General features: G+C 41.8%; 1 protein-coding gene across 1 annotated transcript in view; it reads right to left on the bottom strand.

Moving 5' to 3' along the window:
* Positions 1-25,863, bottom strand: part of TRABD2B (TraB domain containing 2B) — a 628,641-nt gene that overhangs the window by 50,436 nt on the left and 552,342 nt on the right. The gene's annotated exons all lie outside the window — the stretch shown is intronic.

Here is a 25,863-nt window from a genome sequence, read left to right as displayed (position 1 = left end):
CTGTAATTAGAACACTCTACAAGTGCTATGGCTGGCATTATGTCCGTGCTTATTTTACCTTAATGTATTGCCTCGCGGCCGCCGCGAACTCCTGCTTACTGAGACTGAGTGACGTTTCACTCCCTCAGCCAATCCCTGTCTAGAGCCCAGTTATGGGCTGCTAGCCAATCAGAAGCCTCCAAAGGCTCCCGGCACGATTCTCTGATTGGCTGTGAGCCCCAGAGTACCCACAGCCTGTTTTATTGACGTGATTTGATGTCCACTTGTCCGTCGGACAAAATCGACATTAAATCTTCTTGCCCACTGATAAAAACAACTTGGTTCGGGCGTCGGGCGATATGATTCCCCCACCCCTGCTCTATTTTGATACTGCTAGCTAGATAATGATGTGCCTTTTACATTGAAGATCACCTTCCAGGCTTGAGTGACTAGGAAAGGGCTGCTAAATACATCTATACGATGGCCAGCCATAATTTATTCACAAGTAAGTTCAATACATGGTCTGCATACAAAGAATGACTTACCTTAAGTTAACCAATTTCACAACATTTAGTACAATGTCCTATGATTATACTTTCATATGCATAGTTGTCCAGGGTGTACCTGGAAGAGACTTCTGTAGACAAAGTGGGGTCAAATGATTCATGCATGGCCAATGCTTTCTGACTGAATGCAGGAGCAGGGATGGAATACAAGCATTTTAAAACTACTTGGATGCTATGGCATGTCAGCGATTTATGCTAGATTTCCATTGAAATGAATGGGCACTCCATGACGAGCTGACCTTGTCATTAGCATCCAAGTGGTTAAGAACTGTATTCGGATATTTGAGACTAGGTATGTCTGTCTGTCTGTGGAGCGTCCTCTGCTACCTTCGATCTTCTCCAGTTTGATCCATTGACCCCAACAAGAATGGCAATCAACTGGCCATTGCCTGATAATGGCCTGTAAAGCATTGCACAAGGCTTCCTGAGTTCCGCCCCCCTACATGACATTTGGGTATTCTTCCACACTTTTCCTCTAGTTAGCGAGGCACCACATCTGTCAGAGAAAGGTATCAATAAATATACACTTGTACAGCCGCTTTCTCAACCTCCTATGACTAGAGGGTGTCAGATACCATGATGTCAAAGTCCAAGGTATTTAAAGTAACACCCTTAAAGAAGTTTATGGGTAAACACCAACAACATAAAAACTAAGGGTCATATTTACAAGAAAATGACGCAGACTAGCACTGCAAGCCATCTTGTTGCGCCATTAGGAAAGAAACAATACAATGCATCTCTGTGCTTTCCTCTGTGCACAATTGGCTGCCTAGCACCAATGCAGGCACCCTTGCACCATGGTGCATAGGTGCCTGTGTTGCAGGGATGATTGTTTTTGTGCAGGATGGGACCCCTTCCTGCACAGTAACAATTACTGATGGAGTTTTCCCCCTTCTATGTGTGCATACAAAGAGCAAATAACAAGGAGAAATAAAGTTATCTCTCCTCGTCGCTTGAGCTCCAGGGCAGTGGTCTATCATCAAATTCTGCCCCCAAAGTTATAATTCTGGTGATTATGTGCTTCGATGCCTCGGTGATTCTGACATATTTCACTGGCATGTTTCAGAACTCCTTCTCATCACCGTCGCCTGGCACTGTTTGCCTCCAACTAGATATCCCCAGTTCGATTTAGGGACCATTTACTTTTCTTTATTTTAGCCCAGAGAGATTATTTGTCATGATTAGTAGATTCAGCGGAGACTAAGAGGACTCAAGGTCTCACCCTGCAAGTATAATTTGCCCTTTTAAATTGGTTATCAAACTAGACCCGATATTCCTAAAATGAAACCATAAGTTTCTCACAATTGAGAGACAGAAGGGGTCCGTTTCATATTAAGGGATTGCCTGATGGGGCTCAATCAAAACATTTTAAGCCATTCTAAACTGATAAAACTTATCTTACCAAAGAATAAATGGGATGAACAGAAGGAACATTGCTACATACCCTTGATTGGCTCCATTCAGTTGGTTCAGAAGCATCTCAAATCAGCTTCACCCTTTTCTTTTTCTAATCTGCCCTCGTATTTATGTATGTTCTTTTTACTAATTTTAAAAGTTATATTTTATGAACCCCTCGTCACGTTCGAAACACGTTGGTCTTTTCGAAGTTGATTTTCATTCAAAATGATTTCACTTTCCTGTTGGTGGTTCCCGAAATAGTCAACTTAACCTCTCTCAGTTGAATTCCTCATCCCCCAAAGCACAGAACCAGCTGACCACTGATTTAGGATAACTGAAAACAAGTACTGAAATGTCCACTCCGTGCAGAAACTCAACGTTGCTTAGAAGGGCCCTGGGTAGGTAGACTACTGTGCTTCACAATGGACACAATGACAAGCTCTGCAAACCATGGTGTTCCCATGAGCTGACCATATACCAGTCTGCACCATGATGAGATGAATAATAGAGAAATATTAATGTGAGATGAAACCTATAATGTGAACGGTAGGCCAGACTGTGTTTTTGCAGCAAGCATAAAAATTCAATTTATCGCGACTTTATTCGTTTTGCGGTGAAAATGGAATTGAGGCACAATGCAGTATAAGTTTGCGTTCTATTTGCATAGTGTAACTGAAGCAAGTTATCAAAGAAATGAACCATGCTGAAAAGTCATAAAACTCTTACCTTTCTAGTGCACTCTTGTATACCCCTGAAAGCGGTGAGAACTTTCTTGGCAGCTAGAACTTACAAGCTCACATGAGCCAAGGTGTAAAGCCATTTGCATTTGTTTGTCGTCATTACTCACACTTTTCTTTTCAACTAAGCCAGCTTGTTTCCTGAAAAGGGCATTTATGAGCCACACAAGAGATATTTTTAAAAAAACAAACACATTATCCACTAGGTCCCATTGAGTGCTTTTTACACGAACCATATGTTGGAGAAAAATACATGGCGTGGCCTGGTTCAATTCTGATAACTGATTTTATTCCATGCACATATAAAACCGAAATCCTTAACTTTTCTGGAGACCGTGTTCAGGAAATTGCATTTTCAGAGTATTTCCATAATTAAAATCTGAAAGGTCGCTGCCAAACGAGATGAGGACATCACCTGCTGGAATTTATTTAGCAATGTTTCAACGCTCTCTAAAGCTCATGTCGAATTGATTAAATTGCAGACAGAATTATCTATGATACCGAACATGGAAAGGAGAAGCAGCTGTGACAATATATACACACAAAATTTAGCACCTTAAATAAGGCAGGTCGTCATATTTGAACGTGCAGGTCGGGGCAGTACTGCATCAGAAGTTCATTACCTGGGATTACATTTCCTCTAAAGTGGCCTAAGTCACTCATAAAAAATAAATAAAGGCATACAGGCTAGATCAGAGGCGTCGGCACAAGACATTGCCCTTGACACGTCCTTATGTCCTGACCATGCCAGAACTAATCCTAGAAGCAGCAGAAAAGTTCCCTGGAAGGGTCGCCAACGGTGGAAGACGTGACCCCTGGCTTGTCCGTTGCACTGGGTGTTCGATCCCTTTCCCGAGAGGAGGCAAAATCAATGCAAGAACAGAAGCTAAACAGTGTCTCGATGAGCACTGTTCGCTTTATGCAGTTTCTGTAGCGTCCTTCCTAGCCCGGATACCCGCTAATGACTCCGCCACACACAGAGCTTAGTAGAATACGTCTTTATTCGTTAATGTGTAACCGCAAACTCAACATTGTAAACCTGCATTTACTTCACTAAGCTCTAACACTTACTTTACAGTTCCACAGTGTCTATCAGGAGCCAAAAGGGTTCCATCATTGCTAACTTGCACAACATTACAACTTTTTTTACAAATATATATACAATTATAGTTCTTTGAACAGTCTTTGTGGCGCTCTAATCCCACATGCTGATCGCGTCTTTGGAAACTGGGGACAGGCAGTAGAAGTGTCCGTGATCTGTGTTGGCAATGTAAGAGCAACAGCAGTCAGGGAGTTTTCAATTGTCCTTTCAGACCTAGTCTGTCTCTACATTGACATCAGTGCCTCACAAGCAATGAGTCACATGCCGGATATGCGTGGAATTTTGCGTAATGGACTTCCCAGGATGTTGGGCAGTCACCATGTGTCCTTTGCTGATCACAACATGAAATGGTTTAGCATCGAAGGGAGCATCAAATTTCTTCTTCTAGACTTAGCATTCGATTTTCTCTAGTGAAAGTAACGTCTTTTGAATGTCGGCTCTTGCCTGCATAGACCTTCCTTTTTATTTTACGATCCAAGTCTTTAATATGGGTTTCTTCCACAGTACTAAATCTTCTGTTGGTCCATTGAGGTCACTGGGAGTCATGCCTCTCTCCAACATCAAGGTTGCAGTGCTTTCACCTGTGGTTGAGCGAGGTGTCGAACGGTAAACTAGAAGAGTAGAATTCAAGAGAGTTTTAAGGTCGAGTTTTTCAAAAACAGCTCGCTGGACAGCTTTCTTTAGAGTACTCATGAAACGTTCAACAAGGCCATTGGCCTGTGGCCAAAGAGGAGTGCTCTTCTGACGCTTCACATTAAGATGACTGAGAAAGTCTCTGAATTCTCGACTTTTGAAAGGTAGGCCATAGTCAGATTTTAAAATCGCAGAAACATCCCATGTCGCGAGGATGCCATCCAATCTCTTGATGATACTTTCTTGCGAGATAGATGAGAGTACTTCTATCAATGGAAAATAGGAGTATTCATCAACAATCACTGAACGGCAAGTCTTTCCCATATATGTTTTGGCAACTCTGGCATGTAAGGGTGTGCTGGGTGGTTTTGGATGAAAGGCGTTACAGAGGTGAAAGGCCTTCAATTCTCTCTCATTGATATGAGGAAACCATACACAGACTCAGAGAGCCTATTTCTTTGCAAAGATTCCACAATGTCCTTCATAGGCTGCTTCAAATATCTGTTGTTGCAGACTCTCCAAAATAACAATTCTTGAATCTCTCAGGATAATGCCTTCTTGAGTAACAGACAGTTTATCTTTGACATTTTAAACTTTTGGTACTCACTGTCACTGATAAGAGGTCGAGTGTGTGGTTCCAAAACTGATGCACAATAATGTCTTTTAGTTTTAACATGTCACTATCTTGACTTTTGACAGTGACAATCTCTTTTGGAAAAATGACTGCTGGTGTGCTTGATTTTACAATAATAGTTAGGATGGCTTCAGCCATCTTGCAAAGGGGTAGAGTGGCACTGTAGAGTTTTGATCTTTCCTTGGATGGTGCACAATTGTGTAGTTGTATTCTTGTAATCGTAGACCCCAATGTTCAATGAGAGGAGGCACCTTTGCCTTTGGATTGCCGAAGATGGTCAACAATGCTTGATGATCTCTCACAAGCGTGAAAGGCATTCCATATAAAAATATGTGCAAATGTTCACAAGTCCACACAACTGCTAAAGTTTCTTTCTCGGGTTGTGAATGAGCACGTTCAGTTTGGGACAAACATTTGCTTACATATGCCACAATAAGTCTTTGCGCATCTGGGTGTCCGCTGTGCAAGGATTATGCCTAATCTGACGGGGCTAGCATCAACAACAACCTAAGTATGAACCTTTGGATAAAAGTATGCCATTTCAATAATGCTCTCAATAGCTTGTTTGATTATCTTGAAACTTTGCTCGCATTCATATGACCAATGAAATAAAACATTATTTTTCGTCAAGTCCCTTAACAAAGCACTGGCATGGGCAAAATCTTGTTTAGATCTAGAACAGTATCTGGCCATGTCAAGGAATGAATGTAACATGGAAATATCTTGTGGTATACTGGCAGTCGATAACGCTTCCACTTTAGCTGGATCAGCTGTCATGCCCCCGTCAGGAAAGATAGGGCCAAAGAATTTTAGATTTGACTTGTGAAACTCACATTTTACAGCATTCAAAATGTGTGACAGCTTTATCATGCTCCTTCTGGGTAGCTCCGAAAACAATATGCCATCATTATAATTGAAAGCGTGCATGGGAGGCTGCATGAAATTTCGAATGACATCTTGAAAAAACTCGCAGCTGATGGCACACTGAAATGTAGTCTTTTATAACAGAGCAGGCCAATATGTGTAGAAAAGTTTGCAATGTTCCTGCAGTTCTCCCCGAGTTCCAACTGATGATATCCTTTGTTCAAATCAAGGCAGGAGAAGACATTCATACTATTCAATTGTTATCATGTCAACAATGTGCAGACCTGGATGTCGTTCTCTTTCAAAAGCCGTGATCGCTTGATGCAACATCATGCAGATGCGTACAGCTCCTTCACTGTCATTTTTTGGCAATGCCACTGTGGGAGAAACCCATGGAACATGACCAGTGGAACAATCAATGATATCATGTTTGAGTTAAGATTCAAGTTCTTTTTCAACAGCTTACTGTAAATGAAATGTAATTCATTTGTCTTTGAGCAATAGGACATATGTCCTCATTGTACCTTCATTGTCTTGAGTTTTCTCAACCCATGAAACAACGAAAGGAACTAACTTACTATGTTGTGATGAGAATTCATGTTATACTTCACTGATATCAGTCCCATTGCAGCAGCTGTGCCGAAGCTGAGTAAACAGGCACTTGATGCCATACCTTGAAGTACACGAATGGGCGCTTGTACTTTTGTTTTCTTGTGTTTCATTATTGCCACAAATGAACCTTGACTTTTTAATGGCGATAATGCAGCCCATGTATACACTTTAGTTTTCAATGGCATAAGTCATAGCTTTGGAGAGAGTTCTCTGTATTTCTCTTCAGGCATAATGTTTATCGATGCACCATTGTTGATGATAAAAGGTATTGAGCAACTGTTTACCTTTAGTGTAATCTTCGGACAATGTTTGAATGACTTTGGTGCCTCTTCATGTTGGCTTTTCTTTGACCTGCATTTCTCTTCACATGCAGCCAGTTGAACATGCAAGCGTTTTTCTGAGGTAAACCTTGACATTGCAGAACCATCTTCTTCACTTTCACTTGACATTGTTACTGACGAACAGTTTGCGATTATTTAAATGATTAACAACTTTATTTGATGAGGACTTGCCGCTACGTTGTGGTTGCTTGGTCTTGTGGGTATGCTTCAATCATTGTCGCTGGAAAGTATGGGTGGCCATTTTGCCTTCGCCCTGTGACACATTACAAAATGGTTCTCCTTCCACAGCCTTTGTAGATCTGTCCAATGTCGGGACAGTTGCCTATGTGTGGGAATTCAAATCCACACCTAAATCACAACTTCTTTTTCAGTGGAGACATCACTCGGTGTCCTCTGCCTTGCACTATTGCTTACTTTTCATTTTCATGACTGATGGAGCATCTCTGTCCTCCATATCAGCAGCTTGTCTATCAGCACCCTCTTCAGCTCTGGGAGCATGAGAACTCGCTCCAGACTAAGGGCCTGATTATGACTTTGGCAGACGGGTTACTCCATCACAAACATGACGGATATCCCGTCCGCCATATTACGAGTTCCATTATAGCCAATGGATCATAATGAAACTCGTAATACAATGAATGGTTTATCTGTGAAGTTTGTGATGGAGTAACCCATCTCCAAACTCGTAATCGGGCTCTAAGAGTTTCTCTCAGCATTCGTCATCTGAGCGAATCTGACAGGCATCCGTCAATAACTCTGAGACATATAGCCTCCTCAGCATTAAATTCATTGAACTTACAGAGTTTGATGAGCGTATCCAGTCTCTCAACAAATTAATCAATAGTTTCACCAACTTTTTGTCGTTCATGACTAAAAATGTACCTTTTGTAATCTACATTTGGCACTGGATTGAACTTGAGATTCAAGGCTGCTTTGATTTGAGAATATGTAATTTCACCAGCTTGTGGTATTTTCATTGTATCCTCTTTTACACATTCACCAGCCAGATTCTTAAGGTATTTGCTAATTTTCTTGTTATGTGCTTCTTCTAACGAATCAAAGAAGTAATCAAATGTCTCTATCCAAGCAGTCCATCAGTCATAAATATATTGCTTTTTGGTGGTATTGAATAGCGGGGGGTTCAAGAAGGTAGCAGCATTGTAACCATTTATGAGATTGACTGACACTGAGGGTGGAGTTTTCTCCAACACTGTCTGCTGTACTGTAGGACCTGTTTCATCCATACCATCTCTAAGGCCCTGTGCTGGGTTGGCCACTGTGTCATCCTGGACAGTCTGTGGAACCTTGACATCCCTCCTGGTCTCCATGGGAGCCTTTTACTTTTCTGGAAACCTTTGGAGTTGTTATGAGTTGCCACCTTGCTGCTTTGGTGGTGTGTCGGTTTGTGTATAGATGGCTCCATAAGCATCACCCTGGGCACATCCTCTGGGGCTACTACACCCAATGTTGTGGTAAGATGACTCTCATTAATCAGTTCTGGTAAGCAGATGACCGTTTCTTGTATTTGAATTGCTTTGCTTTTATGTGTCTCTTTGTTCTGTCTGACACCTGGTTGATCTCCGCCTCTCAGCGCTTCTGAATGCAAAATTATCTTGCAATTTGCTGTCGCTATCTGTTGCTCTTTCAAAACCTGGCTCTATATGCCTTTACCATCATCACTCCAAATGATGTACAGCTTTAAGCTGCGTGGTATCATGGTACCTCTTTTTAGGGCCTTCTCAGCAGGTTCTTGAGCAATGATGTGTTGACTTTTCAGTGAAGCTTTCATTATATTCAAATGATTCACACTAGTGAAGTTTGCACTTTGACTCCACAAACACCAAACGTCGATTTGGCACTTAGACTGAGGCACACACGGCTCTGGGAAAGCAGATCGTCTTCAGGTTAATCATCTCCTATCTCGTTGCCAGTTGTAGCACCCTCCCCAGCCTGGGTACCCACTAATGACTACACCACCCACTGAGCTTAGTAGAACACGTCTTCATTCATCTGCGTGTAACCACAAATTCAACATACTAAACCAGCATTCAATTCACTACACTCTAACATTTATGGCACAGTTCTACAGAGTCCATCGGGATCCAAAAGAGTTCTGTCACTGCTAACTTGTACGATACTACAGTTTCTACTGCATATTTATTTATTTTATAGTATTTATAAGGCGCACAGCTACCCACAGAGGGTTTCCCGGCGCCGAATTAAAGAAACACAGGGCACAGCTAGAGAGAGAACAAGTCCGAGGGTGTTTATTTGTCGAACAACCAGGTCTTTACACTTTTCCTAAAATTCCTGTAGTTTTCTTCTTTACGTATTTGTGTGGGCAGTGTATTCCAAAGAGTTGGACCCAGGTATGAGAAGGATCTCCCGCCCATTCTAGCTCGTTTATACCTGGGTACCGTAAAGGTCGCTGATGTAACAGAACGAAGGTTTCGATTGGGAAGGTAGGGCTTGGCAAGATCTTGAAGGTACTTGGGAGCGGTCCCGGCTTTGATTTTAAACAGGTAGCTCAGGGTTTTAAAGCGGATCCGGTTTTCAACCCTGAGCCAATGAAGGTCCCTAAGATGTTTTGTAATCCTGACGTGTCTGGGGATTTTACAAAGCAGTCTGGCCGCAGCATTTTGTACCAGTTGCAGGCGTCTTACTACTGCTTTGTTTGCACCCAGGTACAAGATGTTACCGTAGTCAAGCCGAGAAGTTACCAAGGCATTGACTACGGTCTTCTGGGTGATAGGTGGCAGCATCCAGACAATTTTACGTAGCCATCTAAGAATGGTGAAGCATGTGCCCGCCACTTTGTTGGCTTGCTGTGTCATGGAGAGGTTGTCATCAATGATGACTCCGAGATTTCTGACCTGCGTGGCTGGAGGAGGAAGCTTGCCCAGTGATGACGGCCAGTGGGGGTCACTCCAAAGGTCTTTATTATTCCCTAAGAGGAGGACCTCTGTTTTGTCCCCATTTAATTTAAGCTGGTTAGCCGACATCCAACAAAATATCTCATGCAGGCCCATTCTAAGTGCAGAAGGAGCAGACGTATCAGATTTGGAGAGGGAAAACAAAATCTGAGAGTCGTCTGCATACGTCATTAAAATAAGACCAAAGTTCTCTGCAACATTGGCTAAAGGGCGAAGATACAAGTTAAACATCAGGGGACTCAGGATAGATCCCTGTGGTACACCATGGGGAGAATAGAAAACATCCGAACAGGCCTCAGCGGAGGTGATCTGGAAGGTGCGTAGGGATAGGTATGATTTAATCCATTCTAACGCCCTGCCCTCGACACCACACTCCTCCAACATGGCAAGCAGTATGGAGTGAGAAATGGTGTCGAAGGCCGCACTTAGATCTAACAGGACAAGTGCTACCGTTTGTCCATCATCTCTGAGCTCTCTTATCTTTTCAGTAATCCCAAGCAGGGCGGTCTCGGTAGAGTATCCACTCCTAAAGCCGGACTGGGACGGGTGAAGTAGTTTATTGTTTTCCACATATGTGGAGAGTGCCTCGTGAATATGCCTTTCCAACATTTTGGAAAAGGCGGGGAGCATCGATATTGGCCGATAATTGGCCAGTATCGTGGGATCGGCAGTCGGTTTTTTTAACAAAGGGCTGACTATGGCGTGTTTCCATAAAGCAGGAACTGACGCCTGTTCCATGGAGGCATTCAGTATTTCTGTGATGGGCGTCAGGGTAGAGTCCTCCAATTGGCTCATGATACTGATGGGAATAGTGTCACGAGGGGAACCTGATTTAATTGATTTTAAAAGTTTCCTCAGTTGATCTAATGTAATGGGAGGCCAAGCTTCAAGAAGACAGTTTTCTTTAGAGATTAAGGAGGTTTCCTCTTGGTTATGAGTGATAGTGCTATTTTTATTGATATTAGAGACGATCTTCTCGATTTTTTCAGTGAAAAAGGTCGCCAGATCCTGACACTGCTGGGTGTTAAGTGGGGCCGCCTCCGCTCTAGAGTTTTCTCCGGCCAATTCCTTAACGGTGTTGAAAAGTGTCTGGACTTTGTTAACAGCTGTATTTATAGTAGTGGTCACATAGCTTGCTTTAGCTTTCATGCAGGCCGAATGATAGCTGTTTCTGGCCTTGCGGTAGATCTCTTTTTGATGCAGTTCGTAGTTCTTATGCCACTGTCTCTCTAGGTTTTTACAGGTAGATTTTTCTTTCTTGAGGGCCTCTGTAAACCAAGGGGCCGGGGGACGATGTACTTTCCCTTTATAACGGGATAAAGGCAGACTGGCGTTCACTGCGTCATTTAGCCATGTCTGTATGGCATCAGATATATTTTCCATGTCTCCGTCAAGGCATGGGTGATCTTTATTCAATGCATTATTGAGATCATCTAAATTTAGGTTTTTCCAGTTTCTCCTAAACGAAACAGAGGGGGTAGTGGATGGGCGTTTGGTGGGTTTAAGAGAAATAGAGAAGAATATGAGAAAGTGATCTGACCAGCAAATGGGAGTGGTATTCAACCATGATAATTCATTCATATTGGAGATGATAGGGTCAAGCAGGTGTCCCGCTTTGTGGGTAGGGCCCTTATTGCGCAATGACATGTCTAATGCCATGAAATCATCTATGAGATTTTTACAGATCTTATTGTTGTCGTCATCCAAATGGAGATTCAAGTCCCCGAGTACTGTAAAATTTTGGGCTTGTAAATGATAAGGTAAAATAAAATTTACCAAATTTTCTGACCAAGAAGGGTTGTTACCTGGTGGTCGATAAATAAGTAGGCCAGAGAAAGTAAAATTAGGACTAAGAATAATTTTAAAAGATGCCGCTTCACAGTTAGGAATGTCTACAGGTTCGAAATTGCATACAAAGTCTCTGCTATAAATAATAGCAATGCCCCCTCCTGTTTGGCCAGCACGGTCCCTCCTTACGATAGCATAATTCGGGGGGAGTGCCATGGCTACATCAGGACCTGCACTATCGTGAAGCCAGGTCTCTGTGAGAAAAATTGCATTTGGCTTCTCCTCCAGTAGGAGGTGGAAGATGTCTAGTTTATGTTGGGGTAACGAACGACAGTTTACCAAATAGAATGTAAAAGTACTAGAACAGTCTTTCTGTCGGAGGATTTTATGGGAAGTGCCGTGAGAGGTGTCCGGGTAAGGCTGGTAATTGGACAGAGTGATAGAGCACTCTGGGCACGTTTGTGTTCCAGCACACGACGGGTTCAGCGTTATACATTTCTCATGTCTAGCGGGGCGTAACGCTCTAAGAGACTCCCCAGAAAGCGTCATACCTGCGTAATGGGAGGCAGAGTTTTGTGCCCTATGTCCCGTCCTGGCCCCGACGGGCACAGACGGGCTGACTCTGGCTAGACTCCGGCGAAGACGAGGCGCGTACGCTAAAACGCGTCCGCTATCGCGGAGTGGAACTGTTCCTTTTATGTCGGAGACTAGCGCTCTCTCACCACGCTGTCCCGCCCTAAGATGGCCGCCACATATTATTCTATAGGTTCCGATATATTTAAATAAAATTGAAAAAAAGAAAGAAGTTGTTGACATATTTCATTACTGCAAATACATAAAATTATGTTTTAACAAAATCATCACCCTCTGCTTCGCAGGAGAGATAGTGCTTTGCAAATGAACAACATTTTAAAAATAAGGAAAAATTTAACTCATAACATAGTTGATATTTAATACAGGGCCCTTTTCAATTAATGCAGGTGGATTTACCAACTATCTTTTTTAAATCTGTTTCTGATTTTCCGTGTATTTCAATTGAATTTTCTGTTGACATTTACACAAGGAAAATCAATAAATGATGGTTGCTAGTATTTCACTATTCTCTTCAAACAAACAGGTAAATATCATGTCATAAAAGAGAAATAAGTACAATTCCCCTGGCATATCATGTCAACACCCTAATTAAAATATACATTATCTTAAATAGACATTTATATTAGTTGTGATATTAAACATGTAGTTATTATGGAACTTTTGTGATGGTAATTATTGTGTATCAGGTTTAAGTGCATGTAACATCATTTACTGAGACGATTCAATGTCAAAGGTCATATGACATCACTCTGTATGATGTCAATGAGGTCTAAGTGTGTATGATGTCATTTCCAGTATACTTTACATTCTGTTAAATCTACATCTAGGGTGAGGCTTAAAATGTCCATGATTCAGTAGACAGGAAAGGTACTAGATGACTCCATGCTACAAACTTTCCCAGGACTGTTTCTCTTTTACAAAGAATTGCTTTCAGAAGTATTTGTCCAGTTAGTTCAATTAAAGGGAATTCAGACTACATCATACACTTTCTTGTTACCTAAAGGTTCCTACATAGATGTTCAGGACTGAAAGAGTGGTTTCCAATTGACATGGAGACCTTAAGACCACTCTTACAGAAGAAAATGATGAAACAGGTGACCAGTACCAAAAGTGTGAGCTAAGGTGGAAGACATTTGCTATGTGCTCAGAAAGAACAGACATAGCAGGAACTGAGCCATGGAGGAGCACTTGATTGACAAGCAGAAGACTGCACCTTAGGACCAATACGACACATGATGGTACAGAAAAAGAGTTGAACTGTACGTGATTCATTCTGCTAATCATAGGCTACAGTGAGATCCAACTGTGCTAAAGAAGAACCATCCTCCTCTATCTACTACATGATGCACGGTGAGTTGTCCTGTTGGCCATATAAGAGGCAGGTGCAGTAGTATAAGATGGCATCCTCGCAATCTGTGCAGAAAAAGAAGACCTCTATAAATAGTCTATAAAGTGCATGAAGCAGTCTACCTTTTCCTGGTCAGTTCTGCAATAATGTCATTGATCTGCCCTGTCTTCTGTGACACTGCTAAACCAGACAACACACAGAGCAATATACACATGAACAGAAGACCAATGTTGAAGGATTATAAAATTCATAATGCAAACATAGTATTTGAAGCTACACGAGGTGCTTATGCAGTAGAAGTTCTCCACTGTACATGGTACACGCAGTTCATCCCAAGGGATGTAGAGTGGAATATTTGCTGAAGTATGGCTCTACCCACTAATTAACTACTCAATGCATCACAGGAAGCCATCAATAATAACCATACACCTGGCAGCAGAGTCCAACTTGAAAGTTGGAACTTCAACTCTAGGGCAGGATAGGTTGCCATATGCCAGTTACCTGGTGTCCTAAAAGAAAGAAAACACAGGACCTGTTTAAACACCTCTTCAATGGGTTGTGATGTGTTGTTGGTCTAAGACCAATTTCAGCTTGAATAGGCTCCTCTTAATTTAATATAACAGCACAGATGATGTCAGTGATACCCTAATTGATAGGTTTTAGCACTAGTTAAAACTCATGAAGACAAGAAAGATAAAGTTACTCGGCCCCTGAATTAGCTACTACATTGAGATTTGAAGTTTTCAGTTTAACATTTCTCTAAGTCTGCCATAGTTCATAATCACAGTTATGATTCAAATTGTTCATCTGGCCAATATGCAGAAAGTTCTTTGGATATAACTAATTTACCTACTCAGTGGCTCTGATTCACCTAGGTAGGCACTAAACTCTCTGCACTATTATAGCTGGCTGTTTAGTCTTCTGCCTAAATGCAAATTGGCTCACTCTAATTGCACATAATCGACCATTAAGGCGGACTAGTGTATTAAACTATTGTGTCAAATACACGTTCTTAACACTTGAGCAGGTATGACCTGCATGATAGCAATTCAATAATCTTATCCACTTCAATAATCAATGTCACGTCATGCTATAATTTATAGCTAAATATCACCCCCTCCATTGTGAATGCAGGTGGTTTTATGGTACAGCACTATGACTTCTGCATTACACAGCAGTCGCTGCAGTGAATCCTACACAGCATTCATAAATACTTGTATGTTAAGGAAGGAATATGTGATTCATGGACACCTAGTGGCACTGTTGGGTGTAGTAAAGAAATGTTATATATATTAATGTAGAACAATCAGTTATTTTATTTTATGTATTTACTAAGAAGATGATTTTTTCACACATCCCAGCCCATATCCTCCCTTCAAACTGGACAGCTGGCAGGCACGGGGGATGCTATCAACAACAATAGTGGGCAGTCACAAATCTGGCAGTGGGCTGCACTAGTGGTAAAGGGTTCGGTGGTTGGGTGGAATCATCTAAATAAAACCTTTGGGTGCGGGCACTTATTTATAAAGAACGGAGTAAGAAGGAGGGGAAAGGATGAAAGAGGAAGATGGAGAAGGAAATCAGAGAAGAAATGAGGCGACAAAGGAAAACCAGATGGGTATAAAAGAGGGCAGGGTAGGAGATAGACATGGTAAGAATGACTGGGTGAGAACAGCCGGTCAACACAGCCAGGGGATGCCCTCAGAAACACGACAAGTTCTGAGATGAATGGGCAGGCTATAGGGGCCTAGTGCTTGAAGGGAGTGTTCCATCATGACAGGCATTGGGAGTGACATCAGGTCATATGTGTGGCCCGGGGTACTGATCTGCGTATGATGCCTGAAGGCGAAACATTTGTAGAGGTAGGGGCAATGGGGAGGTGGAAAATCAGGGGCACAGCACTTCTGTTCATATTCTTGTCTTTGCTGTTATAATGTAACGCAACACTTAATAAAAGCATTATTAAAAAAAGAATAAGGGGAAGGGCTGACAATGGTACAACGGAGGGAGCAGTATGAAGTTGGAAAAGGGATGATTAGGGAAAAGACGAGTGGGAACCAAAGTATGGATGAGCGAGCAGCAGAATGGATAAGTGTGGTAAAAAGGAAATGAGAAAAAAGTCAAAAGTAAAAAAAAAATGCTATAGATCATTTCCAAACTCTCCATGAAGTTGTTATGCACGCTCGCAACTCTCATTCACTCTTAGATTAGTGCAGTATTGGGGCTAGTATGGCAGCATTTACCAGGGCTCCTTTAGGGTCACTGTTTAGCCCTGATCAGACAAATTTTAAAAATACAAATACAAATTTGGTCTCACTAAATGGATAACCTGCATTTAGCATTTAGATACTACACACACACACAATCATATATATATGTATATATATATATATATTCATATATATATATATATATATATACACATATATATATATATATTACCTACTGGCGGTCGCCAGTAGGTATATATAGTTAGGATTTTTTCTCTATGGGTTTTTTGAAAATTCTATGTCTAATAACTTTGGCGTTTGTGGACGGAATTGGCTGAAATTTTCAGGAAAATGGCACATTTTGTTTCTGAGCAGCCCTTGAAAATTTGGGGGGGGTTCGTCCAGTGGGGGCCGAGAAAAAAGGGGGGTCCCAAAACGTGTTTTTAACATTGAGTTTTCCATAGGGCGGTTGGCCTCACTTTTAGCCCGAACGGCTGAATGGATTTGCACGAAACTTGGCAAAATTGTAGGGACTGGTAGCCCGATGTGCCTTTTGTAGGTCTCAATATATGTGCTCCAGTGGATTTTGAGAAATTAACGTTTAAAAAAAGATATATATCTGTAACAGCGGACCGGGCAGCGCTCTGGTTCGCGGACTTTTCGCGCAACGGAGCTTTGTGAAGCGAAGCTGATTGGTTCTCCGGCGTCTGTCAACATTCCAAACAGTCCGTAGCGGCCGCCATCTTGTCTCTCGGTAGGATCGAGAGACAAGAGGAGGTCAAAACAAAGGGGGAAATAACTATAAGGGGGCATAGTAGATCCTCGCTGACCCCCTAGGTTTGATGTGGAGGTTTTAAAAGGGCCCCGCGGGGCAAAAAAAAATAATAATAATAATAATTGAACGGCTGAATGGATTTGCACGAAACTTGGCAAAATATTAGGGACTGGTAGCCCGATGTGCCTTTGCTAGGTCTCAATATATGTGCTCCAGTGGATTTTGAGAAATTAACGTTCAAAAAAAGATATATATCTGTAACAGCGCTCCGCTTCGCGTAACGGAGGTTTGCGAAGCTGATTGGTCATTCTGTCACTGGGCTATAGTTGGGCTACATCTGGCTGATATTTGGGCTACATTTGTTTTTTTGTGTGTCTGGCGGCCATCTTTGGGCTACATTGGGCTACATTGGGCTTCATTGGGCTACATTCGGCTAATTAGCAAATAGCTCATCGCAAACTAGGAATGGTAAAGAATCGCTATTTATTCCTTAAAGTTCGCTATTTAGGAAATGCAAAAAACTTTGATGATATATATGGCGGTTCATCTCTAACAAGATAAGAAGCATAGGGATACATTTATGATGACTGGCGCATCACCAGGGATGTGTTAGTCATTCTGTGCCGCTGTTCCGTCACCTATGGTGTGCTGCATTTACAATGCGGCGCATCATGGGGCAAAAACAGCACAGATGCGTGATGTATCTGTGCCGTAAAGGTGGCGCATTGCTGGAGTTGTATCGCAAGTGTGATGAAGCTCCAGCAAGGGTCGGGGGTGCCCCTGTCGCAGGGTTTCTGTTCTCACACAGAACTGTGGACAGAGGATTGGAACCTCGGCGAATTAGGGTGTCCCAAAACTCACGTTAGTAATCAAAAACTCCTTAGCAAGCTAGGTACAGTGTCACATTGGATATAACAAACTCTCAATGTTTAGACAATCCAGAATATGAACTTATAGTACCTCAGGATACGTGGAACTCATGAACAGTCGGTCGTTATAGATTTCTTAGAAACCAGAACATGGAGTTAAGAAGAACAGATGTGTATTTGAAATGTTTATTTACTAATGCCGTCTTCTCAGGCGTAGTACCTTAGATAATAAAAGTACACATATTATCAGTAGCAAAATTACCAGCATAGTTACTAGTACATAAAAAGTGAATGGTGATAGTATGTTAACATGCTGTAAATGAATAAGAGTTAGCAACACTTATAAGCAGCCGCGGGCCGTGGAGGGAGTTACGGTGAGGCAGGGAGGCGGGGAGGGGGAGAAGCAGGGTGGAGAATACAAGTACACATATTATCAGTAGCAAAATTACCAGCATAGTTACTAGTACATAAAAAGCGAATGGTGACAGTATGTTAACATGCTGTAAATGAATAAGAGTTAGCAACACTTATAAGCAGCCGCGGGCCGTGGAGGGAGTTACGGTGGGGCAGGGAGGCGGGGAGGGGGAGGGGCAAGGTAGAGAGGGCTCCACCCTGCTTCTCCCCCTCCCCGCCTCCCTGCCCCATCGTAACTCCCTCCACGGCCCGCGGCTGCTTATATCTCACCCTCCCTAATACACATATTATATTATTTGCTAAGAAGGTCTCTTTGTGTTGGTTTAGGGCGTGCCCATACTTTAGTGTCTTAGATTTGAAGGAATCACATCACCATACACCAGCTCTCTCTTCATGTGAACCGCATCAACTGTTGTGTATGTGTGTTCGGCAAAGCAATATAAAACCCGCCTCATGCCCAGAATTGGCAGAAGTTGCACTTATGTTATGAGTATGAAGTCGTGGAGATCAGACCTCATAACAATTCTGTATCGTGTTGTTCTTGAAACTTTAGCACTCGCTGTACAGATATAGTTTAACAAGTAAAGCAGATAGTAGACCAATAACATATTATTCTCATGTAAACCACGATGAACTACTAGGTGGAAAGCTAAAGCAACAACTAAGTGTCGTGTGCAGAAGTTGCAAAAAAGGAAAAATGGCGTTTAAACCGGTAATGAGCCCATGCTAACTTAACACGGTGTAAAGATATCCAGGACCTAGATGACACCTCCTCATGATCCGGAAACGAACTGAATAAGATAATAGAAGTGCCATCTCATGAGAGCAGATTGCAAGTTTATATGTGGACGGTCCGCAAGGTAAAGCATTAAAAACTAGGAAAATTTAATGCTAAAGAAAAATAAAACAGCCAAGTACTTTATCGAGTCTTAAGCCAATAGGCAAGGTAAATAATAAAAACTTGACAAATAAGTCAATGAATTGTCAATGAAATGCTAGTACTCAGCATATCAAACATGAAAAAGGTCTATGACATAACTGTGTATGCAAAATAAGCTGCAACAGCCTCCAATAGGAAGTCACCGTCTTCATCCGAAAACAGTTCAGCCATCCAATTTAAAAGCGGAAAAGAACATACGTGCTCTCCCAGCACCGGATCCTCTATCACCATCAGAGGACAGCTCGGTGGGTTTTCAAGAAAGCTCTCTTCCAAGAAAGACTGTGCTGCCGCCAGTAAATTCCAGGGACCAAGTAGTCCATGCATCAATGCCACAGCCATAATCCTTTCGCCAGGACAAACCAACTCGTGAGTAATGATAGGAGTCATCAGCTGATTAAAGTCGACGTCAGGAGAAACCGGTCCGCAGAGACACAAATCAATGGCCCAATCGAAATCACAGGTCAGGCAGTGAAATACAGGCTGGACACAGGTGAAGTAGGAGAACCGAAAAGATAATCCATATGCCGTGCTTAATATCGCCAACGGCATTGTGCCATAATATTCTAGCATGCGATTGCGGAACAGTGTCAGCAGCTGCAGGGTCGGAGGTTGCATAGGAGGGACATCCATATTTAAAAATGTAAAAAAGCACAAGAGCGTCCGCTGGTAATGCAAGTAAAAATGCCAATCCACGAACCAGAGTGCAGAAAATACAATGAAAGGAAGCAGGGATGACTCCAAAGATTTTCTCAAATGAAGTCACGAGACCACTGGTAACAACTTTAAAAAAGTGTGTCAGGGACTTTGTGGAGGATGCGTTAAAGATAGTCGGAAACATGTTGCTGAAATTGAAAGGCAAATCTTAATTGAAAAGGGTGTGCACCTCTGTACGGGTGTTCGCTATGTGAAGTACGAAAGTTTCACGGGCCGAACTCAAGGCCACCTCTCTCTGAGACAAAAGAGCTCTTATTCTTGCCATGCCGTTGAAACGTGTCCCAAGGTTGGTATTTGTGGCCAGATTGAAAACTCCCTATGTTCATGTGTGGGAGGAAATAGAACATTTCTGCAGCAAATAACCCGTTCACTTACTGTTACGATAAAAGGAATACTTTTAATTAACTCAGAACAATCTTCATTATTGAGCATCAAATAACTACCATTTTCCAACAACTTGAACGTGGGGATGATAGCAGGAACTGGCGTGCCTTGCAACACGCAAGCCATATTTGGTCGGTGTTTGTTGCATGAACCGTGTAACTGTATGTGCCTACACATTAGTGAATGATCTGGCGTCTCAGTGCATTCCTCTCCATTCAGATAAACTTCTTGATCATCTTTGAAACATCTGTATGTGTATGGAAGCGACCAGACCTCATGAAGAAAAGCACTACCTAAAGGTTCATAACGACCTATTGGTATATATTTCATACAATTTGAAAACTTATATAAAGCAAAAGGCAGCGTTATTAAACCGTGGATAAGGCATGTTGTCAAAAAACCCGCAATCCTCTGCTGATGATGTCACTGAGCATGTCATGAATGATGTAATATGTGACATCATCAGCAGTGGATTACGGGTAATAGTATCTCTAGTTTACTCCCCTATAGCTGTCTTTATTTTAACATAAGTGTGTGTTTCCCTCCCTTATACTTACTGTTTTTGGTTCGCTTCCAGTTCGCGTACCGGCGAGCGAACTAGGAAGCGAACTAAGAGAAATAGAGGTTGGCACAGTTCCAAATATTGTACCAATTTTTTAATAACGGGGAGGTAGTTCTGAAAAGAACTTTTTTTTTTATTTTTCTGAACATTTTTTTACTGTTTTTGAATTTTTCGGAACAGTTTTATATTTTTTTGGGTTTTTCTTGGAGGGGGCAATGAAAACGATTCATTGTAAAGGGCTCAACAGGAGCAACAAAACAAAAAAAAGAAGTATTTATTATTTTGGGCGTTTCGGACAAACTTGCATATGATAGTCAATAGCTCTGTTGATCAGAGTGATGCTTCTTTCTCCGTAGGAAATGAATCCATCGCAAAATACGCAGGTGTGTTTTACTTCACCAAATCTCATTTGTATATTTGGCACCATCTCCCTGCCCTCTGGTCCCGTTACTTCCGGTACAACAGATCTTCTGGCCATAATAGGGAGATTATCTAGGTCGTTCCGAAACTGTGCAGCACTGTAGTTGTTAGGATGCCACCTAGTCATATGGCGATGCATTGTGTAGTTTCCGAAACTGTATTTTTTGTCGGTCCCTCTGGACAGTCTATCTTGACATATAAGGCAAGTTACGTATCTTGCATTTACTTTTTTCTGACCTTTGGGAATTTTAAAAAATTGCCAAATGAAGTTTTCTTTCCGGTGAGACGTCCTGGGCTGCTCAGGCAAAAACTGCCTCTCTTCGTGCTCGTCCTCCTGTTCCTCTTCTTCTTCTTCTTGTTGAATTATAACTTGAGCAGGTGGTCCACTCTTCCTTGGATGTGGTGGAGGTGGTGGGGAAGCACCAGCTGAAGCTACTAAAGAAGCCATTGCTCTGTGATCACAAAGGGTCTTTCTCTCACAATGATGAAAGTCAGAGTGAGGAAAGAAGGAGGGATTTTCATCATTTGGGAAAAACAAGAGTTCTCAACCAATCAAAAGTGTTCATTTTAGATTATATGACCTAGTCTTACATCATTAGGAAACCAAAAGTGAAATGAACCAATGAAAAGTGTTATTACCAAGTCACATGACTTGCTGTGTTTACGTTAAGCGCTTTGCAGGGCCTCCCGGTTTGCTTCCAGAAACCTGCGCTTTGCGACTCGCTTCGCGTACCAGTTCGCTAACGTAGTACGTCATATGACGTATCACACGACAACGTGAAACGTCATGCGGACGGGAGGCGTCACGATGTTGTTTTGTAACGCGGCACTTGCGGTAAAGAAACGTTTACCGGCTCGCGGTCTATTTCGCGGCATCAAGGTCAGCTAACGGGAAGCTTCCCTATTTGCGAAGCGGGAACGAAGAAAAAAAAATATTTTAAAAAAAAATTATTCATAAACATATAAAATATATTTTTGGATTTAAAGAAGAATACATTTTACAGCTACAGATATTAGCTGTTAAAAAACCAATGAAATTCACAGAAAAAACCATAGGTTATGGACCATATATAGTTAGGAATTAGCATTTACAAAACCTTGAAAATTCACTGAAAAAACCATAGGTTATAGACCATATATAGTTAGGAATTAGCATTTACAAAACCTTGAAAATTCACTGAAAAAAACATAGGTTATAGACCATATATAGTTAGGAATTAGCATTTAAAAAACCTTATTTTACTCACACAAAACCATTGAAATTCCATATATAGTTAGTTGCACTAACTATATATCGCGCACCCGCAATCCACTGCTGATCATGTCACATATTACATCATTCATGACATGGTCAGTGACATCACTGATGACATCACTGATGACATCTCAAATGACATCACTGATGACATCACTGATGACATCTCATTTGACATCATTCTTGTGCTAATACGATAAACCTCTTCAGACTCTAATATAACCTTAGATACACTCAGTGTATACAGACACTCACACACTGCCACTCATCCATGGAGTTACTCACACACCCAGTCAGTCATGCAAAGAAACAATCTCACCTCCATTTCTTCAACTATACAGTTAAACACACCTTACTTATTGAAACATATACTAACACATATTTACTCTCTTATACAATCCCTGATACAAGTTCACAATGATCGATACAACCACTCACTCATTCAGTGGCTCTCATGCAGTTATTTATATATGCCAACTCTCACATGTACTGTGTTTTACATATGTACTTACTATGACATGTAGCATTGAGATATCCATTCACTCATCAATACACTCATGCACACAGTCAACTGCCCATGTAGCTGTTTCCACATGCACTCTTGAACTCATACACCTAGTGAATAAACTGCTCACACATCTATGCATAGAGTCTCACACCTTCCAGCCACCCCCACACAAACTCAATCTCCCATAGAAATACTTGGGCAACCAATTAATAACACATATAGCCTCTCGTATAGCTAATGATCAACACATGCAGCAGTTTACAGAACAACAGACATAATGATGCACAAATTAAGACAGTTTAGTCACTAACCCATGCATTCAGTGAGACACATTTAATCACTCACTCATACAGTCAGTCATGCACCTACTAAATCCTTCATCCAGACACTTATACATCCACTCAAGACATATTTTAACTTTACAGAAAAATACAGTCACTGGATGTTGTCATCAGTGATGTCATCAGTGATGTCATTTGAGATGTCATCAGTGATGTCATCAGTGATGTCACTGACCATGTCATGAATGATGTAATATGTGAGATGATCAGCAGTGGATTGCGGGTGCGCGATATATAGTTAGTGCAACTAACTATATATGGAATTTCAATGGTTTTGTGTGAGTAAAATAAGGTTTTTTAAATGCTAATTCCTAACTATATATGGTCTATAACCTATGGTTTTTTCAGTGAATTTTCAAGGTTTTGTAAATGCTAATTCCTAACTATATATGGTCTATAACCTATGGTTTTTTCAGTGAATATATATATATATGGAAATTCACTAATAAACAAATGTTAAAGGTATCTTACTTTACATTACACAAACCTGAAACCTGAGAAATTCACTGGAAAAATACAAAGCTATACATATATATATATATATGTGTGTGTGAACAAGGGCAACTGCCCGAAACGCGTCAGTCTCGTGTACTGCTTTTTGCCAAATAAAGAAGAACTTGCCTAGATTTTGGGATTCGAGTTGCCTTCTGTTTCTGGGGCTCCGGAATTGCAGTTGTGCTTTGCTTGGCATATATATATATATATATATATATATATATATATATATATATATATATATATATATATATATATATATATATAAATATATAGTGAGAGAGTTTCTCCATGCTACTTGCATATGTTGGACTTTCACATGTTCCGCAATGGATTATAAGCAGCACTCCTTTGTCATTATTCCTAGTTTAGAAGGTGGGTTAAAGAAAATGTTCCACATAATCTTGAAATAGCCTCTCCACTCCAGTTGGCATCTAATGAATGCACTTTACTCCAGCTAAGGTGAGGAGGCCATCTCTAGTCCAGAAGAATGCAGCGGCTGGAAGGTGTGACGCCGCATTATCGCATCATGATGATGCAGACCACACCTCTGGCAGGCAAGTGACTGCAAATGGACTCCAGACAAGAACAGATAAGATGGTCCTCTACATGGCAGCCTTAACGTCAGACCAGGTCAGGTGAGGACGAGGCATGTCTTGGCATCGGGTCGTTGCCTCTAGCTGTGATAATATGGGCAGGTAGGATGATGGGTGTTTATAAGAAATGGGCTCTCTGACCTTCCTTCCAAATTCCTTTTTTTAAAGTACGTAACCTTAGTAGGCTCACATTTATTGTAGAATGTTCCTGATCAGAACTCATAAGTATCCAATTATTATCCAGTTAACTGTGCAAACACACATGTTCAGGACATTCTAATAAATTATTAAAAATGAAACTAAATATGTAGCCACTGGGGAAACAATTTCATTAGTAGCCAGAAGCAAAGTTGATGCATTGTAATATTTTTGTTTTTGTGTCTGATTCTCTACTAATAATGAATACACTTCCATACAATGTGAGCGTTCAATTCAAACAGTTTATCCCGGATGCTCAGAAATTTCACGATTTTCACATGTCCACCACCTAATAACCTATCCACTTGGGCACATACTTTTCAAAAGGGATCGTAATATGCAAAAATATTATGCATGAGAACATACTTATATTCACCAAGAAGATGGGTTAGCATGACTGTGTGTTGGTGGCAGTTGGTCTTTGTGTATTGCTCTTAAACAGTGAGACAAAGGGAAGCTAGGCTTTGGTAGGATGAGCCACTGTGAGCTAATGAGGGGGACGAGCTGTCACCTACCAAACTTGCACATCCAAAAGGATCTGCCTGAACACTCCCCCAAAGGGTTTGACACTAGTCCTTTGTTTACTCAGACAAGCTAGGGCCAGGACAGGGAGATAAAGGGATGCCTGGCACCCCAGGGAGTGTGGAAACATCCAAAAACTTCCTCTACTTCGAAGTGGGCACCAAGTATAAATATTGGACCTCAGACACCAACTCTTCTGTACACTTCTGGACCTGTGGAAGACTCTGCCAGGAAGAAGACTTCTGTGTTCCTGAAATAACTGCCCCCTGCTGGATTGGTGCCCTGAAGGACTGCTGCCCAGCTGTGATGACCTGCTGCCCTATTGCCCTCTTGCATAGGTGAGAAGGATTGGAAGTGCAACCTGTACCCAGGACCACCAGAGTGACTCCAAGGGCTAGTCTCTTGTAACCAGCACTTGGACTCTGCAAGTGATGCCACCCTAGTGCTGGACCCTTCAAAGTGGATCTGAAGATGCTCTTCCAGCCCATTTGTGGACCCAGCAGAACAAACGCATCTCCTCTGTTGTGATGTGCAACCCGGGCAGAACCCATGCATCTCTCTGTTGTATGGACTTTCCTGATGCCAGGACTTTAGATCTCCTTCGCAGCCTAATTGGAACCTCCACTGAGTGACAAATCCCAGATGCAGGCAAGCACATTATTGATTGCAACATCGTCGACTGTACATGACTCTGCATCGCATTCCCCCAGCTTCATCTAAACGAGCAGGTGCGCAAAGCATCCTCGACTCAGAACTTCGCAACTCGAGCCCATTCGTAAACGGCTTCCTCGATGATAACACAGTACCTCACAACACAGCTTGGAAGCTTCTAGGAACTGACGCTGCACAATTCATCTCCTCTGGAGCTCACCATATTCTCGATGTGGGACCTCGAAACGCTCTGCAACCAGGATTTAAGGTACTCTTGTTCAGTGGGCCTAACAGGGTCCCTTTAGCGGCCCACACTCTATTGTGGTTGGCATGAACTTGTGGCTTTGTGCCGGTCTGGCAAGACCAGATAACCACAGTTGAAGCTTTGTGCTTTTTGTTGCTATATTCAGTGAACTCTTTAAAACTGTCCAGTTATACTGAATGTATTTTTGTAATTTTGTTCTAGATTCATTTATTCAA

Source organism: Lissotriton helveticus, chromosome 1_2, assembly GCF_964261635.1.
Source record: "Lissotriton helveticus chromosome 1_2, aLisHel1.1, whole genome shotgun sequence".
In the NCBI taxonomy this organism is placed as follows: domain Eukaryota; kingdom Metazoa; phylum Chordata; class Amphibia; order Caudata; family Salamandridae; genus Lissotriton; species Lissotriton helveticus.
This window is presented reverse-complemented; position numbering and strand designations above follow the sequence as displayed.